General features: G+C 42.7%; 1 protein-coding gene across 1 annotated transcript in view; it reads right to left on the reverse strand.

Annotated features, from left to right (window-relative positions):
• The window catches only part of ATP6AP1 (ATPase H+ transporting accessory protein 1), an 89,068-nt gene that overhangs the window by 19,254 nt on the left and 44,606 nt on the right, over positions 1 to 25,208 (reverse strand). The window lies entirely within an intron of this gene.

Genomic DNA, 25,208 nt, shown 5'->3' on the forward strand with positions numbered 1-25,208 from the left:
TGCCAGAATGCTTACACTTTGTTGTTGAAAATAGAGACAATATATTGATAGTATAGCACAGCATTCAAGTGTTTGTGCTATTTAAAGGAGGGCAGAACAAATAACCTGTAGGGAAACCTGGAGGTGCCCTGTCTTGGGAAAGACTCAAAAATACCTATTCTTATGTAATATGTTTATGAGCCCCAGGGATAAGTCATCTGTGACAGGAATGATTTAGCAGGACCGAAAGAGGGAATTCATTCCTTCAGAGGCAAGAAAATCAACCCAACCTTTCCTTCAAGATGATGCTGGAATTTTAAACAAAGGGCCCCTCCAGAAAATCACTACCTATTTCTATTTCAAACATGCATTTATTGTTCCTTTGTTTTTTAATTTTATGATGTATCCCCTGCTGCAACGAACATGAGTTTCTCTGGTTAGAACCATCCTACCAAACTATACATTTAATGATAACTACAAACAACAAAATCCTTACTTGGAAAATTGGTTAAGATTATATTGTATTCTCTTAAATGAAATTTAGTCTCCATGTTCTAAATCTTTAAAGGATATTATTATTTTTCTTACCCTTTATCTTTCTGTTGGGCTTATCAATAACAATTCTGATCTCACATGCACAGTGAACAATCACTGTAGCTGACTGAACAAGGCGTATAATGAAAGGGATGCACTTTGCATCGTCATAGATTAAAATTGGGCTGACCTGGTAGAACTGAGTGTGGACTGAAAGTAAGAAAGGACCCAATTCTTCCCTTTGATCTGCATTGTTTGACTCCTAATTCAGAATAATCTGTGCTTTTTTTAAAAGGAAGAAAGAGCCTCCAAAGAGAACATTTGACCCACTGACATTCCTCTCTCCTTCAGAATGGAGCAGATCCTCAGATCCACATAACTGGTATTTTTCTCGTGGCTCTTCCAAAAGAGTGTGGTTCATAGAGCTAGGGCAATGGGATCCTGATCTATGATTAGGGCTCCTAGGCACTGTGGTGCTACAAATAAATAGTCAAAACAGAGATTTTGGGCCAAAATGATTATTTTACACTTATTGTATACGTACAAGAGAATACAACAGAATGGAAACTACTTATAATAAATGTAAAGAAGAAGTACAAAAATAGTGGGGAAATAGTTATACAAGAAGATTCAAGGATTGTCACTGTATGTGTCACTTTTTGAAGCCCAAAATGTCTGAGTCAGTGAGGAGCAATGGAAACAGCTACAAGCATGGTGGAGGGCTCTTTTGGTTCAGAATATCAGCAGATTGAATCATCACTGGGATTTGCAGGCTGTTACTATCCAGTTTTTAAATTCTCAGCCATTTGACTTTCCAAATTACACCTGTGCAGTTTACATCTGCAGTTAGTCATATCTAATACCATGCCAAGGGTCCTAGCCCATTATGATCTCAGAGATAACCAATTACTACCCTTACTCAACAGCTAATTTCCATGCAGCCGTTTCATTTGGTTATCTGAGGGAGACTGCACAGATCAAGGATTACTTGGCTCAGCTGGAATGCCCAAGCAACAGCACAGGCTTTCAGCTACTAGTACAATAAACAATTGTAACAGGATAAAAATTCTCCATTGTATCGAAGGATGGGGGTTCTCTGGGTATTTGTCCAAAAGGCGATGCTACTTTTTCTTCCCCAAACATAAGTTTCTCCGTATTCTTTTTTCTTTGGCTGTTTTATGGCCCACATAACAATGGCAATGAGTAAAGGTCCTGGTGGCACCGGAATGAGTATGACACAAATGAAGAAATGGCTTATAAAGTGAAAGTTAGCAATGGACTGGTCCTTTCACTGTTCATCGTCTGGACTAGATTCTTGGCCACCCCTCTGACTAAGTTGTCCTGCCATACCCCCGGAACTTCTGCACAAGGGCTGACCAGAATTCCAGTGGGAAATGTAGTCCCTGCTCCCTCTCCCAGCAGTACACACTACAATATTGTATTTATTCATTAATTTATTTAACCTTTTGGCATCCAGGAAAGTATTTAATTGTAATAGTCTATAAGAGCCATAACTTAAGGTTGAGATTTCTCAAAACTAAAGAGGGGGATTTAGCCCTATAGAGTTCCCACGGAAATTAATAGAACTTGCATGGTTAAATCCCAGAGTCAGCTTGAAAATCTCAACCTGAGATCTTCTAGTTTGTGCGGGTTATAAAAAGGAGGCATTGTGGATCTGAGACTAATCGCATCCTAAATGATCTGCACTCCCGAGTGTTATCAGACCCATCGTTGATACCAGAATCCAGTCTCTTCAAATAGGGGCAGAAGTATTCTGTTTTCCTTCTGAATTGACCCTCTGGAATGTAGGCAGGACTAGGAGTAACCAAAATGCTATTTTACGGGAATGCAGGCTAGGGAGAAACATGTATTGTGTGTGGATTTAGGTCACTTTAGAAATTCACGCTTTAGAAAATCAAGGTGAAAGTGTATTGCACAATTTGACTAAGCTGTTTCTACTCTGGGGCCAAATCCTTGTCTTTACTCAGGCAACACTTGCAATGACTTCAATGGGTGCTTTGCCTGAGTGAAGACCGCAATTTTTAGCCCTAATTACCATTGTGTGAGGAATACAACCCCCCCCTCCAAATTATATTGTACTGATGTTTTCTGTGTCCAGTGAAGTAATAACTAGAGATCCAAGTTCTGAATTAGACAACCAGAAGGAAGTACCTGGTTAAAACCCCACATAATTAGATCCTCTGCATGACTCATGTACTGTATAGTTTAAATACTGACAATACTTAGCACAAATGTGCACTTGGAAATTCCATCTGTAATGATACACACACACACAGTCACCAGAATACAGTGGTGTGTAGGAATTCACTGACACATGGCACTTCAGTGAGTGCAAGGATCCTCAAAAGAGGAAAATTTGTACCAAAGAATGCTTCACTCATGCTTCACTCAGCAATCTGTGTGGATCTGTGACCCAGTTGTACATTGTAGGGCAGTAGAATTGAGTGCATTTACCAGAAGAAGGAGAGAGAATTGAGGCAGCAATCCTATTTACAAGTGCACAGCAGGAAATGTATTTTCAAAATAGGATTTAGTTTCACTTGCTCAAATTGGAATTTCACTTTAGCTCCTCATACAGATGAAATGAAATGTTCAGAAAATGTACTGCTTCTCAGAGCGCACTCTTCACATTCATAGCTGCTTTAAGCACAGTTGGTAATAAATCATTAGAAGGTTACTTGCTAGCATTGTGAAGTGGATCATACATACTTTATTTCATATCTGTGTAAAGCAGCTGTAATAACTACAGTTGCAATGAATTCATGTCACTTTGCCTGGCAGACTCTCAGGATGAGGCAGTTCTCTCTCTTTCCTCATCCTTACCTACCACTCTCATCACACTCTATCCCCTGTTCTTCCTATATATGTTTAGACAAGTCACTCAGGGCAAAAAAATTGGTCTTCTTAAGCAGGTATCCTGGATGGGGGGGGCGGGGAAGGGGGGGAAGTGTGTGCATACACCTGCAAAGAAGCAGGGAAGAATGTGAACCTAGTATTCCCTTAATCACTAGTCAAGAGGCCTGGCTAATGCTTGCTTCAGTGCTCCAAAAAGACATGGGCAGATCACCTGCTGACATTACCATACTTCCAGTCCCCATACCGACCCCAAACATATACACTCCCATGAATGAACAAAATGGCTCAGGGACCTTTGCTCAGCATCTATTCTGCTCCCACGCTCCTAGAATCCTCACATTATTAAAGCTAGAATTTTGATTTTAACATCTAAATTTCAGCAACCAGAAATGGGTGGAACAATACAGGATATGAGGCAATGGCTGTAAAGCACTTTGAGATCTTCAGATGGAAAAATGCAAGTAACGATATGGTGGCTGTTTAGTGGCCTGTATGAAATGAGTTTGGAGTGTCAGCCCACTTTTCTACAGATTGGTGTGCACATCACAGAAACTTATGGGGTGCAAAGGTTCACCTCAGCAGATCTTTTTGCAGAATGGGGCCTATGAAATTTCTTTACAGTGGCTTGCAATGAATTGCAGAACTCCCCTCAATTTTTTCAAGAAAAATTCTGAAATTTCCTGTTATTTTCTCCCTACAATATTCAGTTTTGCAAAGAAACTGAAGGCTTAAATCTCAGTCATCCTGTACAGTTTAGCCATAAGTTGATTACATCAGAGTTTTGCAACTGACTTTAATGGAACCAGGATTGGACCGTCTCAAAAAAAAAAAAAAAAAAAAAAGCTTGCTTTGAGGAACTGAATAATGTTAAGGATGTATTTTGTGAGGAGGTTATTTTTTCCTACATTTCCCAACTTAAATTACATTTGGGACAAACAGAACAAACCAATATAAACTATTCCACTCAAAACAGATAGCGTTTTGGTTTTCTACCAGATTTTTAAAACTCATGTATGTCCTTTTAGTCAAATCAGATTTTTAAAAATATTAAGGGATTTAATCGTTTAAGACGTTGCACTGGAAAACCCAAATGCTGTTGAAAGGAGTATTTAAACAATAGATATTGGCCGGTGGGTGTCCATTGTTGCCACTTTTTAAACAGTGAGAGTAATTAACCATTGGAACAATTTACCAAGGGTCATGGTGGATTCTCCATCACTGACCATTTTTCAATGAAGATTGGATGTTTTTCTAAAAGCTGTGTTCTAAGAATTACTTTGGAGAAGTTCTATGGCCTGTGTTATGCAGGAGGTCAGACTATATCACAATAGCTTTGGAATCTATGAATCCTGCCCCAATTCTATCACAAGTAATGGGATTTTGACCCCCACTCCAGGTAATTTTCCCATGACAATGAGAGAAGCTGCAACCTTCATACCATTTTCAGAATTCCCAGAGGGAAACATGCTCTGACTGGCTGCCTTCCCTACTTCCTCGCCTCCTGAGCAAGAGCAGCCAATCAGAAATGCTGCAGGAGGCAGGCAGAGAGTAATCTCCTTCCCCTTTGGAACTGAGAGAAGTTTTTTATTTTTAATAGGGACAGAGTGGGAGGCAATTACCAATACTATTTTCCCAGGGAAGAGGGGGCAGAAGAAGCATTGCAGATCAGGGGAGCCCTACTCCCACCTCTCCACTCCTGTACAGTCCACTCCTCTCTCCTCTTCCCACCTTCCCTTCTCCTCCAGGAAGGTTTATCTTCACTACAGAGTATGTGCGGGCTCCTGCACAGGTACTGCCCTTGTCCTCACTCCATTCACACACAAAAAAAACACCTCTCAGCAGAGTTTGGTGGTGCTTCCAACCCAGGAAAATAGCTGACATAAATCCATCTATGTGTTAAAGCCAGAGTGAAAGCAGAACCTAGGTGAATAACCCACTCACTTTGCAATGAAAATGCAAGCTAAATCATATCCATTGTCTTCCCACTATTCCCTTTCTATGCCCGGCAGGACAGACTTTCTTCCACAATTCACTGGGAAAGAATCCACTCAATGCAGTGTAGAGAAGGATACAGTCCTGGGTACGGCTTTACAGTGTGGATGTTCACATCCCAGGTAGACTAAACCAGGTGCTCAGACCAGGTGCCAATCACCCAGGCTAATTCTGTAGTGAAGACATACCCTAATGCCACATCACCAGGCCTGGGAAGGTGTAGAAGGCCACTCCTACCCCAGGCCTGGAAAAGTGGGTGAAGCGCACCTAGAGCTGCCCCTTCCCAGTTCAGGTAGAGAGTGAAGAGCTTCCACAATTACTGGAGGAGCAGAAATGTACCAGGGAAAGAGGTAGATTTGCAGCTGGAAGGATGCGGAATTGATTGCAGCATGTCACTGGGAGTTGCATAATTAATTGATGTAGGTGTGCAAGGACCAAATTGCATCACTCACTATACACCTGTGAGAGTTGCTACCACAAAATGTCAAAGACACATTTTATGAGCAGGGAAAGTTCAAAAATCAGCAGACAGACCAAAAACACTCTTTAATCCTTCTTATTTTATGATCTTTTAGGCCAGTCTCATCATTTTTTCAAATGTGGGGGGTTGGCAATACTGTGTATTTCACTTTTTATTTTAAAAATTAATCCTTTTTATGGAATGTAATTTGAAACCTCTATAAATCATAGACCACCATCTTCCCATTCCTTGGGGACCGTCTGTAATCATAAATGGTAGACTGACAAGATGCTATTAGGTTATTCACATTCTCTGGGTCAAATTCTGCCCATAAGTTACATTATGTTCAGTGTGGTCCCATCATTGTTACCAAAGACAGAAATATTCGTTTGGCCCAGATTTTGCTTTCAGTAACACTGGTGTAAATCTGGAGCAAATCCACTGTGGTAAATTCTGAGGTTCTCTGAATTTACATCAGTGTAACCGTAAGGAGAATCTGAGCTTCTGTCCTTTGCAGCACTAATGAATCATAGGGCAAAGGACAATAATATTAGTAAACAGAACTTGTGTGACAAGGTCTTTCAAGGGAACTTAATTAAAGCATGTATTTTTCCACAGAAGAATGTAAATAGAAAGGTGCTTGCCTTCTGTTCTGTTTTCTTATGCTCTGTAGCACAGCTGAGTTTACTGACAATATAGTACAATTATATAAGTTAGAGTGTAAGCAAAAAACCAACCCCACACACAAGAGACCACAGCACAGCACGTTTGGCAAAGCTAATCTTATAACTAACAGATTTGCCCTTTGGAAGGAGACTATTCAGAATTTCTTTCTACTTGATATACTTTCCCCACCCCACATTTCTCACATGATGGCCACAAGTGCACTGAAGTTCAGTTAACCCTTTCAGCAACAGAAGACCAAACTCATCTCCTGTCTCAACAGAGTACTTATCTCACTTTCCTGCCAGCCCCTGAGCCATTACCTCAATCAAATGAGTCTCCTCCCACCTTCTGAGGCCTCTGTTTCCTGTTCCCCACAATTTAGCATCAAAGCATGCTCCCCTTAGTAATAAGCTGACCATAACTGTAGTCTGCTGGAGTTTATGGCTACTGATCCCTGTCTTGTAACAGCAGCATTAAATTTTGGAAATCTAATTGATGAGAGGTGACCAGGGCCAGAAAATAAAGACTAGTTTCTTGCCAGCACACCTGTGCATCACACCTTTACTATACCAAAAAATCTTATGTCTACTGTTCTTCTCACTCTTGTACCCAGTCCAGCCTTCCCATTCTGGATAGCTCCAAGCCTGGACTCTGGCATGGACATCCCAACATGCTGGTTCTCAGCCTTACAGAAAGGTCAGGAACAGTCGCAAAGAGAAGATGATCGTAAGAAAAGCATAGATTGGGAGAAGAGAAGCATTTCCAGCAGTAAGGAGGTGAAGGTTGAGTCTGAATACAACTCCCAAAAATCCAGCCCAACTCTGAGACAAGAAATGCTCCTTATTCCATTCCATGACCTTCCCAGTGGGCTTGGCTGAAAGTCTCTGAAGCAGTCCAGTTCTTCGCATAGATGCAGATGTGTATTCCACTTAGGTGAGTGCATGCCCAGTGCGCCGCAGCGTTTTGGCTAATGGTACTCTTGGAGGGGCGGTGTTTGCATCCCGTGGCTGTGCCCTTCCCGGCTATATGAGGTGGTGCTGTCCTGACTTCCCTCAGTTCCTTCTCATCACCAGTGGCTAGAGTCAGAGCTCTGCATGGTTGTAGTCTCACAACCTTGCATTTAGTCTTAGCCTAGTTTATTTTATATAGCGAGTAACGAGTAGATAATGTTAGTTGATAGCGTTCCCAAGTGATACCTTTTCTTGACTAAGTGTTTTTCCATTGGAAAATGCCAGTTTGTCAAAATTCTGTGGGAATGTGTCAATTTTAATGAAATTTTGTTTTAAATATTTAAAAGAAGCACTTTGTTATTTTTATATTGTAATTCTTTTCTAAGATAAATTAAAATATAAAAATAAAATTACTAAACATAATAGTAAAGTAAAAATAAAGCCTTATCTAATGAGTCACAATATGTTTCAGAATGAACATGCCAAATCTGTGTGTTTGGCTAGCCTGTCTCTAACCACCAGATCACACACTCCCCTCCACCCCCCACACATCCAGGAAAAGAACCCAGGAATCCTCATTCCCCACAGTCTACTGATGTCTGGGAAATTGTAACCCACTGGCAAAGTGTGTCCTCTCCATTGGTTGGTCAAAATAAGGGATAGCAGTCACTTCTTTAGCTCAAGTGCTAGAGGTCTATGCTGGGGATCTGACAATCCAGTGTTCAAACCCTACTACCAACCCATGAGGGAAGGAGAGTGTCATCATTAGGGCCCTACCAAATTCACGCCCATGAAAAACATGTCACAGCTTGTGTAATCTGATCTCCCCCCATGAAATCTGGCCTTTTGTGTGCTTTTACCCTATACAGATTTCACAGGGGAGACCAAAGTTTCTCAGATTGGAGGTCCTGACAAAAAGGGAGTTGAAGGGGGGGGTCACAAGGTTATTTTAGGGGGAGTTGTGATATTGCCACCCTTTACTTCTGCGCTGCCTTCAGAGCTGGGCTGCTGGAGAGCTGTAGCTGTTGGCCGGGCATCCAGCTCTGAAGACAGCAGCGCAGAAGAAAGGGTGATAATACCGTACCTGCCATTCTTACTTCTGAATTGCTGCTGGGGGTGGCTCTGCCTTCAGAGATGGGATCCTGACCAGTAGCTGCTGCTCTCCAGCGGCCCAGCTGTGAAGGCATTGTCACCACCAGCAGCAACACGGAAGCAAGGGTAGCAGTACTGCAATCCCCCTCCAATAACCTTGTGACTCCCCACAACTCCTTTTTGGGTCAGGACTCCTAAAATTACAACATTGTGAAATTTCAGATTTTTAATAGCTGAAATAATGAAATTTGCAATTTTAAAAATCCTACGACCATGAAATTGACCACAATGGACTGTGAATTTGGTAGAGCCCTAGTCATCATGGTTGCACAGGATGGAATTTTTTTTAAAGCAACTGGTTTATTTAATACACAGAGTGAGAAAGCTTCCTTTAGACCTTGTTTTATAGTTAAACATTAAAAAGGATGACACAAAGTGCTACAAAACACAGGTTTGTCACATATTTTGATTGCTTGTGTTGCTACATTGGCACGTTTGAAGGCTGAGTATGCTACTGATTGGTAGTGGTTTATAATGATAAACCATCAGAGGCAGGGATGATCATGGACAGCTGGAATAAGGAAATAGAAACCTACTCTTGAGCACTATTGTCACTCTGTGGGGTGTAGATAATGGGAGAAAGACACTGAGGATGTAAAGAGAAATCTGGTATCTAACTAGTTGAGCTAAAATAGCTACATTTATTTAGTGCTTAGATTGTGCCCAGACAGACAGACAGTCTGTGAGCCACCAATGGGAACAGCAACAGCTTCAGGCAAATGACTAAGTATAAATGAAAGTGAACAATAGTGTTGAACAGAGCTGGCTGAAAAATGAAGAATTATTCTCGAACAAAATTCTGAACTTTCAGAGTGTTTTTATTCAAAGTGTTCAAATATGAATCACTTTCTGTCTTTTAAAAAAATGTTCCTGATTTTTCAAGAACAGTTATCAAAATATTTTAAATTAAAAAAAACCCCAATTCCCAGTAAATGAAAAATGTCAAAGGCTGTTTTGATAACATTTTTATGATACTTTTGATAAAAATTGGTCAAATATTTTAGAAAAGGCAAAAAAAAAAAGAAAATTGATTACATCAACGTTTTAGTGAAAAAATTTAAAAAATGAGAGGTTTTTCCATTGCAAAATTGCCTTCCAAAACTCATTCTAGTGTTGAGACAATAGAAAGACAAAGTACTGCAGGTGGCTGCTTAGGCAAGGCTGGGCACTGTTCTGTCAACATGTGTGAGCTGTTTCAGCCTAGCAGTTGGAATAGCTATCCCTCCTATGCAGCAGTATCTGGGCACTTGAATGGAGCCCAGTAGCCCTTTCTTGCTACGCTCAGCTCTCTCTCACCCAACCATTCACTTCTTCAGAACAACACTGCAAATCCCAAAAGCCTTGAGTTAGACTCTCACACTCATGAGATTTAAAAAATCTCATGATTTTTGGTCAAAAGATTAGATCATTTGAAGGGGGTCTCTCTTTGTAAATTTTTTTAAATACCCCTGTGTGACAGGGTAGTCTAGTGCTTTGTGAAGCTGGATACATTACAGCAGGTTTCTGTAGTTTATAAAATTCTTATGTTGCATATGGTCTCATTAAATGAGTGAATGTGATACAAATGGAGTATGAAATATAGTCTTTTCCTGTTTCTGTTCATTTCCCACGTTCTTTTCTTTCTAGTGAGCACCAGAGAACACTGCCACTTGGGAATCAGTTGGGTTGTTTTAACAACAACTCAGCAGAAAAGGCCAGGGATAATTGCCCTGACCTAATCATGATGTACCAGGTGAGACTTGTGGAAGAAAGCAGGTTCTGGGGCCAGTCAGAAAGGAGAGGATCCAGAGAAACCCAGTTCCTGAGTTTGAGCATGGACAGTTAAAACATGGCAGGCTTCCTGAACCCAAAAGCTAGGGGTGGGAATAGCCAAGCTTCATGTGGTGGGACGAACCCTTTGAGGACAGCAGGCTGAATACCCCTGCTGGGAAACTTAAGTTTTGACTTCAGGGTTCTACAGTTGGAACATTTGTGCATGTTTTATCCCAGCTTGAGGAAGTATACATAAAACTTTTGTTTAACCCTCCAGAGACAGAAGCACCTATGGCTCTGTTTTACAAAAGCCAGACCCTCCGCTTGAGGCTCCCTTGCAACACCTTGATGCTCCCAGTGTGTGTGTGACAATTACAGCATTACCAATTCTTGTTAATATATTCAAGTGATGTGATTACGGCCCCTGCTGCCAGAGCTAGTGGTAGAGGGCATATAGCTGGGTCTGCCACCTCTCATGGCTAGGGGTGCCTCTGCTGTGCCCCGTTAATAATTCCTCCTTCTTCAGGGCTCTCCTGTTCCATTCACACCAAACACCATCTCACAGGCCCTTTGGACCAGGCTTTTACCCTTTTTCATTTCCCCAATACAACAATCCAAAACTGAAAACAACAACTACCCTGCTAGTCTTGAGTTCTGTCCTCAGGGGTCTCTTACCACCAGGCCTTCTGCCTCTGGTCATCACTCCTGCTTCTTTAGTTTCCTCATGCTTCTTTAGTAGAAACACCTGACCCAATCTAAGATCTTAATCAGAGTTGGCTAGTCCTAGCCTTCCAGCCCTTAAGGGCAAGCTAGATGCTGCATGTAGTAAAGAGACAGTCCCTGCTCTCAAGAGCTCACAATTCAGTTCAAAGAATGGTGATGGGTTTGTGACACAGGAGCTGAAACCCATCAAACTCATTTCATGTGAGGACCACCAAACATCCATTAAGATGGAAACCATTCTTAATGAACTGGGCTGGATTCAAACATGCTCTTCAATGAAATGCCTCAACCTGTTCTCAACTTCCATTATTCAGAGTATACACAATAAAAATATAATAAAATGAATATTAATTCAAAAGTCTAATTCACTTCTAAATACATTTTTGCAATGTAAAGCCTTTCTACTAATTACTCTAGTGTCCTTATATTTACTTTCATACCTATATATTTCCTTTTTCACATAGCAGAACTGAACCCACAATCTTTAGTTCCACAGCACAGACCTGCTTCCGCTTCAGCCATAGGAGTAACCTGGGGAAATGAAGCATGCTGTTTTCCTCTAGGTGAGCAAGAGGGTCTCCTATCTCCCATTCCCCTCTCCCACTCCTTTTAAAAGCGTGCAGTCCCATAAGGGTATGTAGCCAGGGGAGGCCCTGAAACTGCAGGCTGCGAGTTAGGAGGGAGATTCAGAGCTGGTTGAGAGACTCCATGTTGATTTCCCTGGTCTGCAGTGACCCTTGTTCCTTGACTTTAGCAAAGCTTATGACACGGTCTCCCACAGTATTCTTGCCAGCAAGTTAAAGAAGCATGGGCTGGATGAATGGACTATAAGGTGGATAGAAAGCTGCCTAGATTGTTGGGCTCAACGGGTAGTGATCAATGGCTCCATGTCTAGTTGGCAGCTGGTGTCAAGTGGAGCGCCCCAGGGGTTGGTCCTGGAGCCAGTTTTGTTCAATATCTTCATAAATGATCTGGAGGATGGTGTGGATTGCACCCTCAGCAAGTTTGCAGATGACACTAAACTGGCAGGAGTGGTAGATATGCTGGAGGGTAGGGATAGGATACAGAGGGCCCTAGACAAATTGGAGGATTGGGCCAAAAGAAAGCTGATGAGGTTCAACAAGGACAAGTGCAGAGTCCTGCACTTAGGACGGAAGAATCCAATGCACTGCTACAGACTAGGGACCGAATGGCTCGGCGGCAGTTCTGCAGAAAAGGACCTAGGGGTTACAGTGGACGAGAAGTTGGATATGAGTCAATAGTGTGCCCTTGTTGCCAAGAAGACCAATGGCATTTTGGGATGTATAAGTAGGGGCATTGTCAGCAGATCGAGGGACGTGATCGTTCCCCTCTATTCGACATTGGTGAGGCCTCATCTGGAGTACTGTGTCCAGTTTTGGGCCCCACACTACAAGAAGGATGTGGAAAAATTGGAAAGAGTCCAGCGGAGGGCAACAAAAATTATTAGGGGACTGGAACACATGACTTATGAGGAGAGGCTGCGGGAACTGGGGATGCTTAGTCTTCAGAAGAGAAGAATGAGGGGGGGATTTGATAGCTGCTTTCAACTACCTGAAAGGGGGTTCCAAAGAGGATGGATCTAGACTGTTCTCAGTGGTAGCAGATGACAGAACAAGGAGTAATGGTCTTAAGTGGGGGAGGTTTAGGTTGGATATTAGGAAAAACTTTTTCACTAGGAGGGTGGTGAAACACTGGAATGCGTTACCTCGGGAGGTGGTGGAATCTCCTTCCCTAGAAGTTTTTAAGGTCAGGCTTGACAAAGCCCTGGCTGGGATGATTTAGTCGGGGATCGGTCCTGCTTTGAGCAGGGGATTGGACTAGATGACCTCCTGAGGTCCCTTCCAACCCTGATATTCTATGATTCTATGACCCTGAAGAATCCATAAGTTTGCTACTGGAATTATCTCACTCTGTGGGGAGAAGGGAAAACCCCTTCCCAAATTCAACAATGTGGGCAGAATTCTATGAACTTTCCTTTGTGGAGTATTCTGCCTTTGGCCCTTTGTGAATACTGTTACACATTACTCATTCAAGTTCTTGGCTCAGAGAGATATTCTATAAATATGCCAATGTCCTGGGCCTAAGATACTGAAGATGTAAATAATTAAAGGTAAGTGACTGTCCTCACCAGATAAGAGGAGGTTCATTTCTGCATTTCCTACTGAAATCAATAGGAATACAATTATTAAACAAAAGATGAACTTCAGAGAGGGTAGAAAACACATGAACTGATAAAGCACTGCATACGTTAGTGTCTTTGCTGAGAAAAGCAGCACTACAGCATCTAGGGTTAAAGGTTAAAATATTGACTTGCAGTTATTTACGTGGATAGCATAACAGAACATCAAACAAATCATGGGATATTGCTAAGAAATATTTTTTTCTCCCTCTTCCATTCTGATTCCAAAATAACCAGGTGATTTTTTTCCCTGCAGTAACATTCAGCTAGCTTCAGCCAGCTTGAAGCAGTTCTTTGGTAATTATTTTAAACAACACTTTGAATAGAATGTGGAAAAATCTGGCTGAGTTAGCTGGGCAATAATTAAGTATACTTTCTACATCCACAAGTTAAAGTTTATTTTTTTAAATGTAAAGGAGTGCTCAAAGCTGGGGGGAAGGGATAGGAAAACCCAACTATTTCTTCCTTCTTGTAGCTAGCAGCAATAGGTCCCAATATGGCCTATATATCCTCCCCCCAGGTTTGAAGAGTAAATGAGTAAGTGAATCCACACACACACACACACACACACACACACGTCCATCTCAATCCAGGAAATGGCATTTGGGCCATTCTCCTGACACTTATTGTCCTTGGTCCCCAGCAAGACTCCCATTATTGTGATGTCAGAGATGATTAAGTTCGATAGCAGATACTATCACTTTAATCAGAGTGAGAAGAGGTGAGTGTGCCAACTGCAACTGGAGGAGGCAGCAGCTGTAAAGCATGTTCAATCAATTAAAAAAACGTCACTGTACAAATGGAATTTTCCAACCCTGTCACTGGCCGCAGATGATACAACTATTCTATAGGCAAATAAGCAACTGTCACTGTGCTCAGTTGAGAGGCACATCCTCCACTTTTGGTATATTTTCATAGCCAAGAGTAACACATTTATGCGGAATGCCTCATATTCCACAAAGGTCAGTGAGGAATTGCATCTTGAACCTACAGTCCTTGCACATGTAACCCTTCTGCCCGTCAGAGTCAGCAGCAACAAGGGCCGGGTTCAGTATCTAGGGGTTCCATTCCAATAACACAATGCAAAACCGGCTCGAGCCCCCACCCAGTGACCTGGGACAAATATATATACCTCCCCCCCCCCCCCCCCCCGCTGGGCGCCTCCAAGAGGCAATACTTCCCCTCTCGCAAGCACATAGTCTGAGTGTAGCAAAAAGCCTTTTAATAACAGAGAGAAACAATGTGGCATTATGTTGGGGAAACACCACCAACAGGATTCATAACACAACCCATGAGCAAAAACCCACCCCAAGCAAATCGGGGCATGTCCTTTCCCTTTAGTTCTTGAGTCCAGCAACCCAAAATCACCCAAAGTCCCAAAAGTCCAACGACCCAAAAGTCTCTGTCCCTGGTCAGGGCAGCCCCAGAGTTCAAAAGTTTATCTGCAGAGTTTTACCTCCCAACCTGAGTGGAGATGGGGGGGAGTTAAGGGGCACCTTACGTGGTCCAAAGCTGATGGCCCCACCTCTCCATGGGGCTCCGCTCTGCCAGCCGCCCCATGGGCTGCTCTAGGCATCCAACAAACTGCTCTGCTCCACCAGCCACTCCGCTCTGCTCGCCGTCCCACAAACTGCTCTGCTCCACCAGCTGCTCTGATCGCTGTCCCGCAAACTGCTCCACAATATATCTTCAGGCTCCCCCACTACTTAACACAACACTCGGTGATTTCAGCTCTTAGTCAGTTCAGCTCTTTGGTGATTTCAGCTTGTAGTAGGGGAGCCTCAGTGCTGGTGCACCATTAGCCCAAAGTGAATTCAGCTCAGCAGCCTGTCTCCTAATGGAATCAAAATTAGCTCTGATATTCCACAGTGGAGAGAGGAGGAAGTGCAATTAGCATATAAGGCCCTCACCAGGGAGCCCATGCCACTAAGTATTAATACCTGTTCCCAGCCTCTCTCCATTCACAGAGTTTTAGAACCCATGTCCCTTGCCTAGCGAGTGCTACTTAGTTGATGGCGAGTCCCTCCATTATAACAAAAGGCCACGTACAGTTCCACTGTCCTTGATTCCCATAATCAGAGTAATAACAACTTATTCTTCCTGCCCCAATAACAGAGACACTGGGGTTCCCACATCAGCCAAAGTGACCATTTGGGCAGCTATGGCCTCATTCTAGGCGGGGTGGGTGTGCCTATGCAAATGAGATCAGCCCCTAAAGTTCTTTTCCACAACTTGCCACACCTCACCACCAGATGTCAGGGTGGAGCTCATCCTGACTCTGCTTACACACATGCCAAATACCTATTGACACCAGCGGAAATTTTGTGTGCAGAACAACTACTAGGATCAGGGCAACATACAGAACCAGAAAATCTGAACAACAAGCTTCTTGAAATTTTCCTCAGTACAACTCACAAGAATTGTTGTGTGGTTCTGATTTTCATGTGGGACACAAAGGTGGGGAAGTGTAGCTCCATCAGAAAAAGTTCACCTGTTTTAATAGAAAACAATTTGTATAGCTCGGATTGAAACTCTCAAATTACTGCAAATACTAACTTTCTGTAAAGAAGCTGCTCCTCAACTCTACTTCAGGAAGCTCCAGCCTCTAGCTGTTGTTAGGCAATATGTATCTATTGCAGTCCCCTCTCTCTAGTCACCTTGTGGCCTGCCAAGGAGTTCTTGAAGCAGACAACTGAAATGGCAACAGCAGTGCCTCCAAGAGATGAACTAGGTGCTGTAGCACCCATAGAGTGGGCTTGGTGCCAAGTGTGGCTAGGCCTTTCTGACCCCCCCCAACTTCTTGGGACCTTCACCTGAGAGGATGGGGTGACTCCAAAAAGACACAGCTGCCCTCCCCCTATTAGGCACATACAGGCCTCGAATATGGGAGATATCAGGACCCAGGTAGAAACACACAGGAGAGACTGGGATTCCCTTTCCTGATACAGAAATAAACCACCTTGTTTGCTGCTGAGGACTGACTCCCTTGTATATGCAGTGACTGAAGGATGACTCTGTGACACTGCACTCCATATTCATCACAGTTATATTATTATGATATGATTATGGCATAATTATGATGCATTTTGTATCTCATGTGAGATATCATTAGAAAAGTAATGATTTGCTGAATATGATTATCCTGTTTGTATGCATGTATCATTTTTGTATCTGATGTTAGGAATATTGACTATGTATCTGTCTTTCAAATGTAGTTACACCTGGGCCACACCCACTAGGCAAAATGCTTCCAGTCTAGATAGCTAGCTGTGAAGGGCCTATTCAAGATAATGGGCCATTAGAAAAAACAATAGGCCTTATGAGAAGCTTATCCCCCACCTGGTAAGCCTTCCCGAGAGTTCTCCAGACAGCCTATAAGTAATGGCTGCTATGACTCAGCAAGGTATACAAGGGCATGTGAGCAGGCCACATGACTCTGGACTCCATTTTGGGACGTCTGTATTTTTCCACAAATTGGTCTGGTAACCAAGTTTAAAACAAAGGGTTCCTGCCATATACTAAAGCTATATAAGGCAGGGAGTGACAAGAAGACTCCTGGAAACACCTGAAGAACAAAGACTGAACTGGGGGAAGTGCTGGACCCAAGCTAAAGCGATCTCTAGTCTGTACATGAAAACCTGGGGATCCCAAGCTGCAAAGCAAGTGCAGCTTGTGCCTTGAGAATCTGTGAGCCTGCTTGTATCATCAGTCAGGGTGAGAGATTGTTAATTCAAATCCTATCCTTCTAATAGTTTGTGGTTTTGTTTATTTACTAGGTAATCTGCTTTGATCTGTTTGCTATCACTTATGACACATTAAAATCTATCTTTTTGTAGTTAATAAACTTACTTCATGTTTTAATCTAAACCAGTAAGTTTAAACAAAACAAAAAACAAAACAATAAAACAAAGTTTTGTTTTTGTTTTGGAGTGAAGTGCTTGGGAATCTTAGCTCAAGGGGCAGGGGCTGTTGCATTTCCTCTCTCCACATTGAGGGGGAGGTGAACTGGATAATAAATTCATAGATGACAGGGTTTTGACCAGGGCAGGATGGTACAGCTCTGGGGTTCTAGGCTGGGAAGCTGATGGTTATTTTGGTTGTAGCCTCTCTATTGCTGGTTCATGCAGTGGCTGGCCAGAATCTGCATGTGACTGCAGCTGGGTGTGTTCCTAACTGTGTGAATGCTGGTGGAAGTGTAGGACCTGGAGCTGGCCTGCAGCTTGTCACAGCAGCACCGTGTGAGAGGGAGCACAGGCTAATGAGTCAGAGGGCTCCGTGGTACCCTGGTTCCAGGTGGCACCCTGGGGGGAAACCATCACAGACTCCCACAAGAAGAAAGAGACTTTCTATGAAGAGACTCTTCAAAATCCGTGTGGAATATGAAACAGATGGGGCTTCTGCCTAGATATGAAGAAATAGACAGGGAATCCAGAAACAATCTTACTGTCCAACCAGCTCCATCTAAGACAATAGTGTCCACTGGCTTCTCAAATGCACACCATGGTACTTGCAAGTTACTTTGTTGGTTGATGTCAGCTCTTCTGATGGATGTTACTTGTGACACTTCACGCCATATTTGTCATAGAATCGTAGAAGATTTGGGTTGGAAGAGACCTCAGGAGGTCATCTAGTCCAACCCCCTGCTCAAATCAGGACCAATCCCCAACTAAATCATCCCAGCCAGGGTTTTGACAAGCCAGGCCCTGAAAACCTCTAAGGCTGGAGATTCCACCACCTCCCTAGGTAACCCATTCCAGTTCTTCACCACCCTCCTTGTGAAATAATGTTTCCTAATAGCCAAACTACACCTCCCTCACTGCAACTTAAGACTATTGCTCCTTGTTCTGTCATCTGCAACCACTGAGAACAGCCTAGCTCCATCCTCTTTGGAACCCCCTTCAGGTAGTTGAAAGCTGCTATCAAATCCCTGCTCAGTCTTCTCTTCTGCAGATTAAATAAGCCCAGTTACCTCAGCCTCTCCTCGTAAATCATGTGCCCCAGTGCCTTAATCATTTTCATTTACCTCTGCTGGACTCTCTCCAATTTGTCCACATCCTTTCTGTATTGTGGGGCCCAAAACTGGACGCAATACTCCAGATGTGGCTGCACCAGTGCCAAATAGAGGGGAATAATCACTTCCCTCAATCTGCTGGCAGTGCTCCTACTAATGCAGCCCAATATGCTGTTAGCCTTCTTGGCAACAAGGGCACACTATTGACTCATATTCTGCTTCTCGTCCACTGTAATACCCAGGTCCTTTTCTGCAGAATTGCCACTTAGCCAGTCGGTCCCCAGCCTGTACCAGTGCATGGGATTCTTCCGTCCTAAGTGCAGGACTCTGCACTTGTCCTTGTTGAACCTCATCAGATTTCTTTTGGCCCAATCCTCCAATTTGTCTAGGTCACTCTGGACCCTATCCCTACCCTCCAGCTTATCTACCTCCCCACCCCCAGCTTAGTATCATCCACGAACTTGCTGAGGGTGCAATCCATCCCATCGTCCAGATCATTAATGAAGATGTTGAACAAAATAGGCCCCAGAACCAACCCTTGGGGCACTCTGCTTGATACTGGCTGCCAACTAGACATCAAGCTGTTGATCACTACCTGTTGAGTCCAGCGATCTAGCCAGCTTTCTATCCACCTTATAGTCCATTAATCCAATCCATACTTCTTTAACTTGCTGGCAAGAATACTGTGGGAGACCATATCAAAAGCTTTGCTAAGTCAAGGTATATCACATTCACTGCCTTCCCCGTGTCCACCGAGCCAGTTATCTCTTCATAGAAGGCAATGAGGTAGGTCAGGCATAACATGCCCTTGGTGAATCCATGTTGACTGTTCCTGATCACCTTCCTCTCCAAGTGCTTCAAAATGGATTCCTTGAGGACCCTGCTCCATGATTTTCCAGGGACTGAGGTGAGGCTGACCGATCTGTAGTTCCCCAGATTCTCCTTCTTCCCTTTTTTAAAGATAGGCACTATATTTGCCTTTTTCCAATCGTCTGGGGCCTCCCCCAATCGCCAGAAGTTTTCAAAGATAATGGCCAATGGCTCTGCAATCACATCAGCCAACTCCCTCTGCACCCTTGGATGCTTTTCATTTGGCCCCATGAACTTGTGCATGGCCAGCTTTTCTAAATCATACTTAACCTGTTATTTCACCACTGAGGGCTGCTCACTTCCTCCCCATACTGTGCTGTCCAGTGCAGCAGTCTGGGAGCTGACCTTGTCTGAAGACCAAGGGGGGAAAAAGCATTGAGTACTTCAGCTTTTTCCACATCATCTGTCACTAGGTTGCCTCCCCCATTCAGTAAGGGTCCCACACTTTCCCTGGTCTTCTTGTTGTTGCTTACATACCTGTAGAAACCCTTCTTGTTACTCTTCATATCCCTTGCTATCTACAATTTCAATTTGCTTTGGCCTTCTTGATTACATCCCTGCATACTCAAGCAATATTTTTATACTCCTCCCTAGTCATCTGTCCAAGTTTCCACTTCTTCTAAGCTCCCTTTTCATGTTTAAGCTCATGAAAGATTTTTCTGTTAAGCCAAGCTGGTCATCTGCCAAATTTGCTATTCTTTCTGCACCTGGGGATGGTTTATTCCTGTGACCTCAAAAAGGCTTCTTTAAAATATAGCCAGCTCTCCTGGACTTCTTTCCCCCTCATATTAGCCTCCAAGGAGATCCTGCCCATTAGTTCCCTGAGTCATAATGATATTATTATGATATGATTATGGCATAATTATGATGCATTTTGTACAAGATGTGTCATGTAAGGTGTCATTGGAAAAGTTATGATTTGATTAATATTATCCTATTTGCATGCATGTATCATTTTTGTATCTGAAGTTATGAATATTGACTATGGATCTGTATTTCAAATGTGATTACTCTGGAAAAAATGCAGAGCTAGCCTTTCAGGTACCACAGTGATGAAGCTAGACAGTGCTAATGGTTCATCAACAAAGACAATGGGCTATGGAAAAGCTTAGGCTTCCTGTAAATGTTTCAGATGGCCTGTAAGTAATAGCTGCTATGACTCAGCAAGGGCATGTGAGCAAACCACATGATACTGAACTCCATTTTAAGTACCTGTATTTATCCACAAACTGGGCTGGGAACTGTTTTTGGAACAAAGGATTCCCGCCATATGTTAAAGCTACATAAGGTGGGGTGTGACATCATCTAGGGGCCTCACTCACCACACAAGGACACTCCTGGAAACATCTGAGGCACAAAGACTGAACTGGGGGAAGTGTTGGTCCCAGGCTAAAAGGATTTTTAGCCTGTGTATGGAAACCTGGTGGACTGCTTGTATCATGAGCCAGGGTGAGAAATTGCTAATTCATATCCAATCTTTCTAGTATTTTAGGTTTAGTTCCTGGACACTATGGCGCTAATAAGCGATGGTCACATAAACACCACCCTATACCGAACACCTATTGACCGCTATGCCTACCTACATGCCTCCAGCTTTCCTCAAGACCACACCACACAATCCATTGTCTACAGCCAGGCTCTATGATACAACCACATTTGCTCCAACCCCTCAGACAGATCAAGCACCTACAAGATCTCTATCAAGCATTCTTATGACTACAATATCCACCTGCTGAAGTGAAGAAACAGATTAACAGAGCCAGAAGAGTACCCAGAAGTCACCTACTACAAGACATGCCCAACGAAGAAAATAACAGAACGCCACTAGCCATCACCTTCAGCACCCAACTAGAACCTCTCCAACGCATCATCAAGGATCTACAACCTATCCTGAAGGACGACCCATCACTCTCACAGATCTTGGGAGACTGGCCAGTCCTTGCTTACAGACAGCCCCCCAACCTGAAGCAAATACTCACCAGCAACCACACACCACACAACAGAACCACTAACCCAGGAACCTATCCTTGCAACAAAGCCCATTGCCAACTGTGTCCACATATCTATTCAGGGGACACCATCATAGGGCCTAATCACATCAGCCACACTATCAGAGTCTCATTCACCTGCACATCTACCAATGTGATATATGCCATCATGTGCCAGCAATGCCCCTCTGCCATGTACATTGGTCAAACTGGACAGTCTCTACGTAAAAGAATTAATGAACACAAATCAAAAGTCAAGAATTATAACATTCAAAAACCAGTCGGAGAACACTTCAATCTCTTTGGTCACTTGATTACAGACCTAAAAGTGGCAATTCTTCAACAAAAAAACTTCAAAAACAGACTCCCAACGAGAGACTGCTGAATTGGAATTAATTTGCAAACTGGATACAATTAACTTAGGCTTGAATAAAGACTGGGAGTGGATGGGTCATTACACAAACTAAAACTATTTCCCCACGTTTATTTCCGCCGCCCCACCACCACCACTGTTCCTCAGACGTTCTTGTCAACTGATGGAAATGGCCCACCTTGATTATCACTACAAAAGGTCCCCCACACACACACTCTCCTGCTGGTAATAGCTCACCTTACCTGATCATTCTCCTTACAGTGTGTGTGGTAACACCCATTGTTTCATGTTCTCTGTGTATATAAATCTGCCCACTGTATTTTCCACTGAATGCATCCGATGAAGTGAGCTGTAGCTCACGAAAGCTTATGCTCAAATAAATTTGTTAGTCTCTAAGGTGCCACAAGCACTCCTTTTCTTTTTAGGTTTAGTTTGTGGTTTTGTTTATTTACTAGGTAATCTACTTTGATCTGTTTGCTATTACTTATAATCACTTAAAATCTGTTTTTTGTTTTATCTAAACCAGGGTGTCTTTGAGTGAAGTGCCTGGGGAAAAATCTCAGCTTGGTTAACACAGGCTTGTTGCATATCTTTCCCACATCGAGAGGAGAGTGAACTATTTATGAGCTTACATTGTACAGAGCTCTGTGCAGTGCCAGACCGTATAATTTTGGGTTCATCCTCCAGCGGCAGGAGGGTGGGTATGCCTGGGGAGTTGGGGAATTGGCTAGTGTCTGCTGTTTGCACTCAGGCGGCTCCATTTGGGTGAGTGGCACCATCTGCTGTTGTGTTGGGTGTTAACAGGTCCAGGTGAGGCTGGCTGTGTCTCCAACCAAGATGTGTGAATATAGAGCCAACCCAGTTGTGTGTCTTAGAGGGGCACAGCGGTTCCCACAGCTCCCAGGCTGCACCCCAGCGATGACAACCCTTCACATTACCCATGTGACAGAATCTAATATCCAGAGGAATCTTGAACTGGTTACCAAAACTAGTTAAACTAGTTCAGCATAGACCTGCTGTTCTAAGGTATTAGCCATCTAGCTCCAGGCTCGTGACCCAGAAGCTATGGCAGAAACAAGCAGATAGAGAAAGCCTGGGTAAATCTCTACCTCCTGATGGATTTTCCATATGTTGCTTCCTCAGCTGTGGTCATCCTGGCCTCCTCTCACCTGCTCACCAACCTCCTCTCACCCGCAAGAGAGCTCTCTGGCTGCACTCACTAAACTGGTTTTCCCAATCAATAGAGAAAAAAGACTAATCATAGGAGGATTTTGACTTCTATCATGTTAATGCACTTTCTCGGGGAGAGACTCTAGTCTGGAATCCTGCCCATGTTTTATTGTTGATAAGCATTTCTCATCATTGGTTTAGTAGTGCTTGAGGCTATGGCACTTCCCACAGGCTATGGCACTTCCCAGGCACTTCCACTCGAGAGAAAGGGCTGCAGCAAGGAGGTATTACCACTAGTTCTGAATTGCTTAGCAACAGCTAGGAGGCAGAATTACCTGCAAGGGAGCCAAGAGGAACAACTGTTCAGCTCTGGAGTGGGGATCTCCTTTGCAGAAAGTGAATTTACATATACAATACCAATCTTTTTATAAGAAGAGTATTATGATTGAAGTCACTTTCCTTTATCAATGGAGAAGACCAACCTGGTGAAGGCAAATCTCTCATACCGAATAGTAATTAGGAATGGAAGCACTTCCCAATTCCTTTCCAACAAAATAATATCAAATGAGCAGATTAATGGATAAATGCTCCACATAACTAGAACATTCAAGGAAAAGTACCCTGAGACATTAGTTTATAAATAGGAGTGAATGCCAAAAACATTATGCTGGGTATAAAGAGTTTTATTTAAAGCTAGATGCTGGTGACATTCTTCAGAAGTAAAGAATAATGTAATATTCCTTTTCATATAACCAACACTTTGGTTGTCACTGGGGATTGAACCTGTAACCTCTATGTAGAGCATAAACCTCTACAGCATGAAGTGAAGGAATAAATTTGGCTTTGGCTGACAGTTAAATACATTCATATCTTCATTGGACCAAGCACAGACAGAGAAGCATAACACATATTGAGCACTGGGTTACACACAGAAGTATGGATAGATGACTCTCCAGTAGGTGCTTTACTGGCTGCCTACCACAGCCCTCTACGGCAGCTGATAAATCTTGAAAGTACTGCAGTAATTTAATATCACTTTTACTATGCAAATAATTTGAAGTGTTTTTACATGGGCTTGAATTTAGAATGTAGAAGAGTTTAAGAGGGCTCAGTTTGTGGAATGTAGAAGAATTAAAAATGACTGCATTACTTTAATTATTGAATAAAGCTCCAGTTGGCTGAACTGAATCACTTTAAAAAGAAAAGGAGGACTTGTGGCACCTTAGAGACTAACAAATTTATTTGAGCATAAGCTTTCATCAGCTACAGCTAGCTCACGAAAGCTTATGCTCAAATAAATTTGTTAGTCTCTAAGGTGCCCCAAGTCCTCCTTTTCTTTTTGCGGATACAGACTAACATAGCTGCTACTCTGAAATGAATCACTTTAAAATCATTACAGATTTCAATATTACTTTCAACATTCCTCACATTCCTGTAACCAACCCCAATTTTTTTCTTTCGAAATCTACCAAATGCATATCTGCAATTTGCGAGTGACTACTTCCTTCCATTTCATACTGGAAAGAACTGTGACAACTCATTGTAATTATTATCGTGGACCTTCTTTAAAATACAGAATTTACTACTTTTGAAAGAACCTGACTGAAAGCCCTAGAGACTGAAGTCCACTCTTTATCCACAGGACATGGACAGCAGAGACAACAGCAGTGCAAGTGTCTTCATATTGATCCACCACTGTATCTGAATCTGGGACCCAAGACCTGCAAGCCCAAGTCAGCTGACCTAGGACAGCCATGGGTTTTTATCCCTATGTAGATGTACCCTATAACACTGAGGTCCTTCTCAAAGTCCCTGCTTTTTAGGGTACAGTCCACATTCCTTTTAGTATGGCCTATGTTCTTTGTTCCTAGAATTCCTTGCATTTGGCTGTATTAAAATTTATGTTGTTTGTTTTCAACCAGCTTGCCAAGAGAAACAGGTCACACGGAGAAAAGTGACCTGTCCCCATCATTATTTACCTCACTACTAATCTGTGTGTCATCTGCAAATAGTCCAGTATCTGTATCTATTTGATTACTACCTCAGACTACCATCAAAAAGCGCAGTCAGTTCTGGCTGAACCTCATCTATCTGGAACTAGATTTAGATCACCAACTCAGTTCTCTGGACAATTAACATCCATCAGCTAATTAACAACTTCTGGCTAATAATGACCTGATCTAGATTTGAACCCTCTAGAGATGAAAGACGTGATAATCCTGAGCCAATATGTTCTTCCTTAAGGTCCTTTTTATGCAAAAGACAGGAATTAAATGGAAAAAAATCTAAACATTATGCTTTTAAAAAATTACGAGTTATAAAGACCACTAAAAACATGGCAAATTCACAAGCCTATTAAAAATACAGGTCTGTAATTGAAAATCCAGGCAATCCTTTCTGTGCAAAGTCTTGTACAGGACTGACTGTTTACTTGTGTAATCCTGAAAGTCACGTACAACATTCATTAGCAAGTATTGTTATACTACAAAAAATTGACAGCTCTAGACACGG

This window comes from Lepidochelys kempii, chromosome 1 (genome assembly GCF_965140265.1).
Source record: "Lepidochelys kempii isolate rLepKem1 chromosome 1, rLepKem1.hap2, whole genome shotgun sequence".
Classification (NCBI taxonomy): domain Eukaryota; kingdom Metazoa; phylum Chordata; order Testudines; family Cheloniidae; genus Lepidochelys; species Lepidochelys kempii.